The sequence below is a fragment of the Mixophyes fleayi genome, chromosome 7 (assembly GCF_038048845.1).
Source record: "Mixophyes fleayi isolate aMixFle1 chromosome 7, aMixFle1.hap1, whole genome shotgun sequence".
Classification (NCBI taxonomy): domain Eukaryota; kingdom Metazoa; phylum Chordata; class Amphibia; order Anura; family Limnodynastidae; genus Mixophyes; species Mixophyes fleayi.
In genome coordinates, this window is record NC_134408.1 from 9,730,268 (window position 1) to 9,742,685 (window position 12,418).

The 12,418-nt window shown below is 41.8% G+C and overlaps 1 long non-coding RNA gene across 1 annotated transcript in view; it reads left to right on the plus strand.

The window, feature by feature from the left end:
* LOC142097303 (uncharacterized) overlaps positions 1–11,995 on the plus strand; it is a 13,605-nt gene extending 1,610 nt beyond the window's left edge. Inside the window, exons 2-3 of the long non-coding RNA XR_012678167.1 lie at positions 6,914–7,000; positions 9,723–11,995. This is a non-coding gene — a long non-coding RNA (uncharacterized LOC142097303). The remainder of the gene's footprint in view (positions 1–6,913; positions 7,001–9,722) is intronic.
* Positions 11,996–12,418: the final 423 nt, after the last annotated feature.

A 12,418-nucleotide genomic window follows, 5' to 3' on the forward strand; every position in this document is an offset into this window, starting at 1 on the left:
TAGAATGTCTATTGGTGCTGGTATTATAGAATGTCAGTTGGTGCTGGTATTATAGATTGTCTGTCGGTGCTGGTATTATAGAATGTCTGTCGGTGCTGGTATTATAGAACGTCTGTCGGTGCTGGTATTATAGATGTCTGTCGGTGCTGGTATTATAGAATGTCTGTCGGTGCTGGTATTATAGAATGTCTGTCGGTGCTGGTATTATAGAACGTCTGTCGGTGCTGGTATTATAGAATGTCAGTTGGTGCTGGTATTATAGATTGTCTGTCGGTGCTGGTATTATAGAATGTCTGTCGGTGCTGGTATTATAGAACGTCTGTCGGTGCTGGTATTATAGATTGTCTGTCGGTGCTGGTATTATAGAACGTCTGTCGGTGCTGGTATTATAGATTGTCTGTCGGTGCTGGTATTATAGAACGTCTGTCGGTGCTGGTATTATAGAATGTCTGTCTGTGCTGGTATTATAGAATGTCTGTGTATCACAGCAATTGAACAGCAACCTGTGCATTAACATAATCATTTTAATTTCATTATGTGAAATTATGTGGGGAGGGGTATATACTGATGGCAGAAAATATTTATTTTATTTCCGTTTTAAGAACTATACATAGAGAAATAGAGACAAAAGATTACACAGCCCTAAACCACTCTGAGTGCATTTCACCACTGGTTATATATTTGGATTGACTAAAATAAAAGTAAAACTATAACTAAGATGGGATTCAACAACCTGGAAAACTATATTTCACTTACTAGTGTCTTAATGTACAACATGTTTATACTGTTTTGGTTCAAATAGTTTTCAAAATATGTTATAATGTGACCTTTTTTATTCCATGTAAGTCCATCTGAGGCTCAGTGTGTCTGTGTGCTGGTGTGTACAGTGTGTTTGTGTGTGGTGTGTACAGTGTGTCTGTGTGCTGGTGTGTACATTGTGTCTGTGTGCTGGTGTGTACAGTGTGTTTTACAGCACAGAGAATGCAGACTCTCGGCTCGGCTGGGTACGTGATCAGATTGTGCTACTACGTTAGTTATGCTATGGTAGTTCTAGCCAGATACACAGTGCAATACTTGTTTTAATTGAAACTGAGTCACTAGTGGAATCAGTTCAGGTTGATCTGCTGCGTATAAAGACTTGTGGTTGGCTGTTGTATGTCATCTGGCAATGTTTGTTGACATCTACTATAATAAGTATGTGTCAAGCAATTGTAGATGGATGAATTGCTTTATATAATATAATTCAGTCCTGCGGGGGGGGGGGGGGGGGCACTAGCTTTTGTAGAGGGGTGACATGGCAGGGTTAAGGTAAAGTAGGGTGAAGCCGAGAGGGGAGAACTGGTTGGGGTTATCAGGGTGACCAAGAGGAATTGGGGGCCCCCTCTGTGTATGATTAGGGGCGTGGTCACACCGTGTTGGGGAGTGGCCACACTGGGGCGTGGCTGCTCATATTTCAGCATGACATATTACAAATTGTTGCTCTCACCTACCTGTTATTGCAGCTTTCACTGGTACTGGACCCGTGTCTGGATCCTGTAATTTTGGGATCTCTTTGGGAATTGTATAGATATATGGAATATGGAAACATGAGCAATCAGTGACCACAGTACATAACACAGACCACGCAGTATAAACTACCTCCAGCTCTCGGCTGCTGGACCGTACGTTTCTCTGTGTGTTACATTAGGATGTTTTGAGACACAGAGACCTGTTGGCTGGAGCGTGAGACTGCTGTGCATACCTGGGAGACCGGCGCTCCCGCCATGTGAACCTCTCTGGACTGAAGGCTCAAATCCCTGGGTAACTGGTTCCTGCTGCAACCTCATAAGAGCCCCCCCCACATCTTCATTACTATGGGGGACCTGTATATACCTGGTGACAGAAGGAATAGTATAGCGGGATTTCGGGTAGTGACCCATAATGTACTGCGCTGTGTTATCACCCTGTATATCGGTGCTGTGATGCGCCGATGACCTCTGTGTGATGGTGGTGGGCAGTATGGCGGTTGCCTCATGGACGGCCACGGCTAGCGGTGAAGTAACTTTGCCGTACTTGTGACTCGGGTAATGTGGTAGTATGGTGCTAGATGAGCAGTAATATTACATATATGGCTGGGGTATTATAACTCTTACTGGTCGCCAGAGCCGGATTTAGAACTCATGGGCGCTAGGGAGGATACTGTTTGGGGCCCCCCCCCTCACTGAAAGAATCCATAGCACTATATTTTTTGTAGCATACCATATACCTCTATAGCTAAGCAGAAGTGATTGTATGTACCACCGCTGTGCAGGCGGCGCGGCGCCAAAGGAGGTGTGGCCATACCATTGGGGTGTGGCTTGCATAATTGGGGGCGTACCTAACATGTGAAAAGAGCTAGTTCACCCACCTACAAAAAATGGCACCCCTAAATAATTACCGAGCAGTCCCGTTTTTTAAGTAGTTGGGCCAAAACAACTTATTAAGTATTTAAGTCAGGGCAGAAATACTTGCCCCTTCACCATCACCTCTGTGCCCCTTCGTCATCACCTCTGTGCCCCTTCGTCATCACCTCTGTGCCCCTTCGTCATCACCTCTTTTCCCCTTCACCATCACCTCTTTTCCCCTTCACATCACCTCTGTGCCCCTTCACCATCACCTCTGTGCCCCTTCGTCATCACCTCTGTGCCCCTTCGTCATCACCTCTTTTCCCCTTCACCATCACCTCGGAACCCCTTCACATCACCTCTGTGCCCCTTCACCATAAACTCTGTGCCCCTCTTTACATCACCTCTGTGCCCCTTCATCATCACCTCTGTGCCCCTTCGTCATCACCTCTGTGCCCCTTCGTCATCACCTCTTTTCCCCTTCACCATCACCTCTGTGCCCCTTCACCATCACCTCTGTGCCCCTTCACATCACCTCTGTGCCCCTTCACCATCACCTCTGTGCCCCTTCACCATCACCTCTGTGCCCCTTCACATCACCTCTGTGCCCCTTCACCATCACTTCTGTGCCCTTCACATCACCTCTGTGCCCCTTCACATCACCTCTGTGCCCCTTCACCATCACTTCTGTGCCCCTTCACCATCACCTCTGTGCCCCTTCACATCACTTCTGTGCCCCTTCACCATCACCTCTGTGCCCCTTCACATCACCCTCTGTGCCCCTTCACATCACCTCTGTTTCCCTTCACCATCACTTCTGTGCCCCTTCACCATCACCTCATCACCACCGTTGTTTTACTTACCTTTCTATTGCCTTTTTCTCTTTTGTATCCCTCTTTTCTGGTCTTCTTGTCTTCCTGTCTTCTTTCTTCTCCGGTGGGCTGCTCCTCTCTGCTCCTCGATTAGTCCTCACTGTGGCCGGAAACAGATAAAAAAAACCAGTCACGTGATCGTGCGGCGGCTCCAGGCAGTCCCTGTTCTCTCTGCTATCACTGAATGTCTCAGTGGGAGGAGCGACTGCCGGCAGTCTCTCCTGTTCTCTCTGCTATCACTGAATGTCTCAGTGGGAGGAGCGACTGCCGGCAGTCTCTCCTGTTCTCTCTGCTATCACTGAATGTCTCAGTGGGAGGAGCGACTGCCGGCAGTCTCTCCTCCTCCTCTGCTATCACTGAATGTCTCAGTGGGAGGAGCGACTGCCCGGCAGTCTCTCCTGTTCTCTCTGCTATCACTGAATGTCTCAGTGGGAGGAGCGACTGCCGGCAGTCGCCGTGCGATAATGTGACTGTTTTTTGTTTGTTTGTTTTTTAATCTGTTTCCGGACGCAATTTGTTTTATTATGCTGGCGGACAGAGGGGGGTGGCAGGCGGAGGGGAGCGACCCTCCGACTTGCGTACCCTGCTCACCGCCGGCCCTGGGAGGGTCCTCTGGGAGTTGCCTACGTTGCCTAGCGGTAAATCCGGCCCTGGTGGCCTCTACTTTTCCAGTAGCAGTATTGTGGAGCTCTGCAGGGTAGAAAGTGATATATACCGGAGAATAATAATAAGAATCATAATAATGCAGTACAAATAATAGTACACTTAAAATGGTAATCACATTTCCACTAGAAAACAAATGCAAAGAGTGTAATATAGTGTAGTAGTTAATGGCTCCAGGGAACACCCCTAAGCATATATATACAGGCGTACTAGGATCCAAGAAATTAGTTCATTAGGACAACAATGCTTATAAAGCCCCCCCACCCCTCAGTGCAGGCAGATTTCACTTCATGGTTACCTCCAGGGTTTGCGTAGGGATTATACAGCCGGTGCCCCCCCTCCGAGTTGGTGTAGGCTATAACTGGAGGGGCATATCATCATCATCAGCTATTTATATAGCGCCACTAATTCCACAGCGCTGTACAGAGAACTCACTCACATCAGTCTCTGCCCCCATTGGAGCTTGCAGTCTATGTTCCCTAACATACACACACAAAGACAGAGAGAGACTAGGGTCAATTTTGATAGCAGACAATTCACCTACCAGTATGGTACTATATGATATATGGTTATTACATACGTGTTCTTGTATTGGATGTTTACATGATATTTTCCTATGTGTAATATAAACTGCCTCGGCCAGTCCATTCCAGCCTCCCACAGGGGGGGGGGGGGGTGTCTCTGTCTCTTTGTTTCAGATTAATAGGTTTATTTAACTTCCCCCAGGTCAGGTTTCTGCAGGTTAATGATCAGCTGCAGTAATGTGTCAAATATTTGGCTTTGTGCTTGATTTAGTGTTGGAGATGACAGAGACCTTTACACTTCTGTACAACCGCAGTGATGTGAGGCAGTCTACACCATCCCAGCTACACTGCCCGACATCGCAGGGAACCCAGGAAAGAGTTAATGTAAAGTATTTAAGAGATTAAAATTGCATCTATAGTTGTGGTTGGAAAGGAATCAATTTTTCTTCTCCTTTTAAATGCTAAATAGGAAATCGTTTCAATAGAGGGGGCTTTGTCTGGGTCAACAGAAAGGAGTCTGGGAAACATTAGACATTTGTTCTATTTCAATCTATCCAGCAGGGTATGGTACAGCGAATAGAATTATAACATGTTCTGAGAATTCTATCTATAAGGCAGAACAACGGAAGTGGTACTGTGCAGTTATTCGCACACTGAAGAGGAAAGGAGGCTGAGAGTTACATCTAGCTTACAGGACAGCGGAGCTGTCATTGTCAGTTTAGTACATCATAGGAACAGATACTGAGCATTACACAGAGAAGACGTAGCAGTTTTAGCATGCTCACCTATTACGTATCCACCATATATTTTACTAAAGTAGACTGTCCGACCCAGTCGCTTAAAGGGAAAATAAATACATTTATTAATAAAACATAAGTTTAAAATTGAGTAGGCTGGCACAGCCAACGTGTTATCTTGAAGTCACACTAAAGTTTTCATACTATTTGAACAATGGGATCCATTCACACTTATACATAAGTAATTGTAGTGTTTATACAATAGTCCAAAAAGAATTATAATATGCAATAAGTTCTTTCTCTCTGGCATCTTTGTTTTGGACCCTCAGTCAATGTTGACATCTGAGTCATTGGTCAATAACTGGTAAATCTTAAATAGAAATATTACAATTAGTGAAGTCATATTTAGACTTAAAGTAATAAGGATTTAACAACAGGTATGATAATGCCATTTTCCAAGACTCTAAACCTTTTACTTAATACTTATCTTAGTATAAAGATATTGAACATATATTCTATAGTCTGTTTCAGAATGTTAATCAGGGGCTGGTTCCCATAATCATTGTTTGTTGTCTCAGTGAGGAAACCTATTTCATCACTACGTTTACATTTGGCTTGTGAATACAACAAAAGGTTGTGTTTTTACTAAATGTATGTGCAAATCTAGCTTTTACTTATAGATTAGGTTAATACATGCAACTCAAAGTTGCCAGTGACTGAAAGGTATTTTATTCAATATAAGGATCTTAGTTTTGTATCTTAAATATTAGAGGCAATTATTACGTTATAGTAAAGTACAATGAACTGATGATTAAAGATACAATCATATCGATGTATAAAAAAAAGACACTTTAACAATTTATACCAGCACTGAAATTTCACCCCAAGACTGCGGTTTAGCAAAACACACTGATGCTTAGGGGGTCGATTTTTCACAGGGCGGAAACCCTAGTACCAGCGAAATCAGGGATGCACGTGTCTGCCGTAGTTAACCCTTTCCGTTCTGAGGTAGTATTGCTGCAGCAGATGACTGTTGAGGGATATTTTTGGATGAATTTTGTTGATAAGGGTGGGCCTGATTCATTAAGGATCTTAAATGAAGAGGTATCTTATTTCAGTCTCCTGGACAAAACCATGTTACAATGCAAGGGGTGCAAACTAGTTTTCTGTTTTGCACATAAGTTAAATACTGAGTGTTTTTTCATGTAGCACACAAATATCAACTTTAAATTTCAGTGTACAAATAAGCTATCAAGTATTTGTGTGCTACATGAAAAAACAGTCAGTATTTAACTTATGTGCAAAACAGAAAACTAGTTTGCACCCCTTGCATTGTAACATGGTTTTGTCCAGGAGACTGAAATAAGATACCTCTTCATTTAAGATCCTTAATGAATCAGGCCCGGTGTTATTGTTGTAGAAATCAGGGACCTATTGATAAACATATTAAATGAAGATGTCAATCATCCAACTATTCTAAGGTGAGACTGTCACAGATTACAGACATGTTCTGCTCGATGAGAACACAATGTACAATGTCTCGTGGTTACAATTTCCTGTAATAACAACTACAGTTACATTAATTAGGATAGGTAAACAAGAGTCGGTGGTTTTTATATAAAGCTGTTAAACTAAAGGCAGTAATCTATGGATCTACGTCTTACTGTGATCTGCTGAATATTGGTATCCAACATGTTGCATACAGCGAGTTCTGCTCAAAGATTTCACATGAATGTCGCTGTTATTATTCTCAGATTTAACGCAGTTGAGAAGATAGACGATGACTCGGATTGTTGAACTTGGATTGTGGAAGTGCGTGAAAAAATGTGGCAGAGCACTGGGTGAGTTAAATGTTAATGTGGATAACATCCTACGGGCTACTTAGCTGCCCAATGACTTCTGCAATTATTCCCTGGTGCCAATATAAATGTATATATTTTATATATAGGGATCGTAGATGGTAAAATGCAGAGTTTTTATTACAGCGTTACTTAAAAAGATATATATATATATATATATATATATATATATATATATATATATACTGTGCTCTCTCACTCCCTTGCAGCAGGCTGCTTTGTGCTTCTGTAACTAAAGAAGCAGGCACAGAGTGACTGGCAGCTAGACAGACTTGCTTTGCAGGAATGTACAGTGTGGATCGGTGAATTCATACCCCGGGGCGGAGCCAGTGATATCATAGCAACTTAAGCTGGGTACACACTACAGAATTTTCCACCAACTTTTTATGCCGATCGATTTTACATGCGATCGATGGTCCGATCGCTCGGTCCATGGACTGCATACACACTAGCCTTGTTTTAGAAGATAAAGGGAAGACCGGACGTCCCTTTAGCAACTTTTTACAGCCATGTTGTTGTGAGCAAAGATTGCAATTTCGTACACATCGGTCGGAAGTTTATACACACTACACAACGGAAACGAGATTGGAACGAAAATATTTAACGGTACGACCAACCAAATGAGGCGACAATCGTCCATTTGGGCAGACTTTCGACAATCGTGTCACTACACACACTGACCCGACTTTTGAACGAGCGGTCGTATGTCGGCTGGTTGAGCCGATTATTGAACAAAAACCCTGCAGTGTGTACCCAGCTTTAGTCTCCACTTTTTGACTCCTATCAGATCCAATTCCGCATGGCTCCCAACTTTACAGTATGCTAAAGATGTAACTCTGTGCAGGAAAAGTCCTCTCAGTGTTTGGGTGGACAGTCAATAAAATTGTGGAAAGTGATTCCAAAGGTTAATAGGGGAATAACCTCCCCCCCTCAAAAAAAAAAAAAAAAATCCAACAATTTATCCAAACGTCCCTAATTTTGGTAGTTAAAAGATCACCACAGCAATTTAACAAAACAAATATATGACCGAGGCCGGCTGAACGATACACAGCCGCTCCAGCGACACAGGTCCGGCGTGGTCAGAGTATAACTTACCCCTTCGCCCATTTTGGCTTCGGTCCGATTTGTACAAATACTTTTTTTTTTTTTACATCTCAAAAATATTTTAAAACATTTTTTTAAAAAAAGAATTCAATTGCATATTCAAATCTTATCACCGGTGGTAATTCCTATTTAGGTGATTTGTCCTTTCAGAAATACGCCATACTGTCCTAAAGATGTCGGAGGAGCTTCCACTGTCTGTAGCGGAAGGGGGAGCGGGGGGCAGAGGAGGGTAATTGTCTACTTTTAAGCAAAGCTGCAGTGTAAGATTAAACACAAATGTGAAAAGTTTCTTGGCCCGGGATCTCTGTGAATCTCTTGTGGGAAAGTTTTAGTTGTTGAAGTTAAAAATAAATAGATAATTTAATTTATGTCCATATTTCTTATTTAAACTGATAATTGATGGAATGCGTTGTTCGTATATAAGTATAGACCAGAGCACAGAGATTCCAGGAGATAAAACCGGCTGATTATTTTACTTTCGCTCTTAGTGCAGTTTCCGTTGAACTCATTGTCTTTTGTTTGTTATTTCATGAAAATTAGCTTCCAACAGATCTTATCCCTTTCACTCTACAGCAGTGGTTCCCAAACATTTGCAGTTTGCAGCACCCTTAGAGTCTTCATAATTTTTTCAAGGCACCCCTCCAAAATAATTATTGAGCTGTCCCGTTTTATAAGTAGTTGGGTCAATATAACGTAATAAGTATTTAGGTCAGGACAGAAATACTTAGTAAGTTGTTTGCAAAAATAATACACATAAATCCAAGGAAAAATAATATTTTTAGATATTTTTTTCAATTGTATTTCTGTCAAAGAATAATTTACAACTAATACTAAGAGGAATAAGAACAAACAAAATAAAACAACAACATGTACAAAAATCATCACTGTGCCCCTTCATCCTCACACTCTGTGGCCCTCCTTCTGCCCCTCTTCGTCCTCACTCTGCCCCTCTAAATCCTCACTCTGCAGCCTCCTTTATTCATTTGCCCCTTCTTTGCCGTTTCCTATCACCATTTTCCATCCCATTTCTTTACTTACCATACTTGGCCTTCTTTCTTCTGTCTTCTTACCAATCTGGCGGCGCCCGGGACCCAGCATCCTCCTCTCTCCCGCTGCTTTTCACTGAATATGTCGGACGTGATGACGTCACGCCCGACATTCAGTGAGAAGCGAGAAGGGAGGAGGATGCTGGGGCCCAGGTGCCGCCGGATTGGTAAGTTGTTTGTTTGTTTTTTTCTCCCTAGCCACGGCACCCCTGTGACAGCGCCGCGGCACCCCTGGAAGCCGCTGCACACACTTTGGGAACCGCTACTCTACAGTACCCCCCCCCCTCCTCTGATGGTCTTGGAAGGTACAATTGTCCAATGGGAATTTCATGTAAACAAAGGAAAGACACAAAGAGCAGTTTGTTGTGTTTATAAATACAGCAAGACCCACAAGCACAAAAACAGTTGTGACTTTGCCATAAGATAATATATTGATCATAAAGATAGAAAAAAAATAAGCTTGTAATAAAAGTATAGAGATGATAAAAGAGACTGGAAACCCCTCTGGTGAAGAGCGGTAGATGCTGACCTTGTCCTTTCATGCTGTCTTCTAGGGCTCATGTTGTCTCCTACAAGAAACGAGAAGGAGGAAGACAACAAAGACGAAGGAAGTGATGGCAACTGGTTCATCAGACTGCTCGCTAGCTTGGGACAAGTGGGCTGTGGGCCTGTGGGCAGCATTTATAGCCCCCCTGCTCGCCATGCAACCATCTAAACTATACTCTCTGGGGCGTTGACGCGGGATGGTGGCTTAGAAGTTGTTGGGTAAATCTGTCTTTACGCCTCTCTGCCAACAAGACATGCTGAATATTTATCTGTTGAGAATGTTTTTTTCCAAGTAGAAGAACATTTTTATCTCATACAATAAGTCTTCATCAAACTCCAGCAACTTATTTGCTTCAAAGGCTAAGATATAATATATTCCAAAGCTCACCCAGAGTTCAGTCTCCTGTCAGGTCCATCTCATCTCCCAACTTGCCTGGGTCCTGTAGGGCTCAAGGTGATGGAAAGAAGGATATCAGGTTCTCCTCTAATTGACCAGATAAAGGTAGTCTCTTAGGAGGTCGTCTAATTGAAGTTGGTTTGTGGATCCCACCAGAGATATATGTAATTGATTTTCCGTTTGAAAGATTCCCAAGGTGGGCTGATTTTGGTATGAGATGTAGACCACCCTCATTAGTGAAACCGGAAGGGGTAATAGCACTTTATCGAACATTGGCCAAAAAAATTGTCTAAAAATTTTAATTTTGCACAATCCAATTTATAGCTATTAATTTATCTAATTGTCTAGTTAATCCCCGATTAAAGAGCAGGAGAAGATGAGAAAAAAGTAGAGCCAAGCGATCTTAGTATGTATTTGATTGGTGGATGCACCGATGGTCTCTGAAAATTTGTAATTTGTCCTCCAAGGTTATTATCATAAAGACAAAATGTCAAAAGTGGCCATTTTCCTCAATTCTGATGCAGAAACGAATAAATGGTTGTTAAAAATTCATCTTCTTTTAAAGGGGAGCAATCATTAATCCTCGGATTAAACCAACTGGGGTTTCTTAGATATATGCTTTTTTGCTAGTGTTGCAGAATTTAGAGAGGTCTCAGTAGATACACCAGAGGGTGTGACCCTCAATAACGCTTGTGAGCAGCTTTACAGGGCCAGTGATGCCTCTGATATATTCATACAGCTGTAATAGAACCTCCACCCATAAGGACATTGCTAGGTTCTAAGGAGGCTTCAGGCCAAGTTTGGTCCCACAACCAAACTCACCACAATTGCATTTCCACACACATTGTATAAAGCTGTAACTGTCAAACTCTACTACAAGTTAATGGTCATTAACAATCAAAAAGATACTTCACCTAATAGTTTAATTATTAGAAAAAAACAACCGTTCAAATAGTATATTATGAAAAAACAAAAAAAATATTGAATTAGTTGCATTTATAAAAGAAGAAATACTTGTGTTGAAATCGCGCAACACTCTTATTATAACAATTTTAATTTTGAAACCTTTTACTAATAAACACTGATAAATTGATTTATACATTAATGTTCCTATATTGTACCTCTGCGTAGGCCTGCTCCAGGAAGTTGCTGTTTGTGTATCTGGTTAACATCACTGTCTCCTCTTATGTTATTTCTGAGGACGGATTAATAAACACGCTCTACAGTTTTCTACATAGGACCCAATATTTGCAGTTTGAACCATACGAGTCAGTTTCCTGGGTCACAATTGTTACGATATTTCTTGTTGATTGCATAACATGATTCATCTGGAGAACAGATGAGCGATTAATGGAGCTCATAACCTAAAATACAGGAGCAATAACAACATTCAGAAATATGTTTGTTAATGTATCAGCACTAGAAATATTTCAGAGAAGCTGTTGGGGGGAGATATTTCCCTGTGCACAGAGGACTTCCTGCCAGCAATCCCATTGAAAAACACGTCAGTCTAACCCTGAAACGTCTTATAATGGGGAACAAGAGCTAACACTCAGGTACATAGCAAATTTAAGTACAATGGGGAATACAAAGGGAATATATCAAGTTATGGAAACGTTTATTGTGTTAGATTTAGAGGCAATTTAAGCATTAGCAGTTATATAGCAGGGTTAGTAATTTGAGCTGTAGAACTTTTATTCTTTGTAAGCTTTTTATGTACCAAAATATTTACTGTAGTATCCCAGATATTCTCAGTTGTCTCTGTTACGTCTATACTATTGCACTTTGCATTACTGGTGAATGTATTTATACTTGTTACTATTTTCTGTTTAACTTTATAAACTTAATAATAAATAAAAAAATAAACTTTTTAATGTTAAACATTGGTGGGGCAATGTGTTTATTGACTTGACGGAATCAAAACGAAAAACTTTTCATCTTAGACGCCAAACGTTTGACAATCTTCCTCTGCACATTCACCCTCTAAACCTTAGAATAAAGATAATTATTTAAATACCTAAAATAAGACACAGATTTCAATGTTGGCGCACTAAGGGCAACGTTTTAATTTGATAAATGAGGGTGGCAACAAAAGCAAATGCAAGTTTAGCCAGTGGCGCATCTGGGGGGGTGGGACAAGCCTACCAGTTTGCCCAGCCCCCATTGGTGGCGGCAGGGCAAACCTGGGCCAGCCAATCAAAATAAAGGAGGGGCGTGATTATGCTAAATCACCCCCCCTAAATATAAAGTCTAGGTCTGCTCCTGAGTTCAGCTACCCAACTAATACAAACAAACAGGGACGGCCAA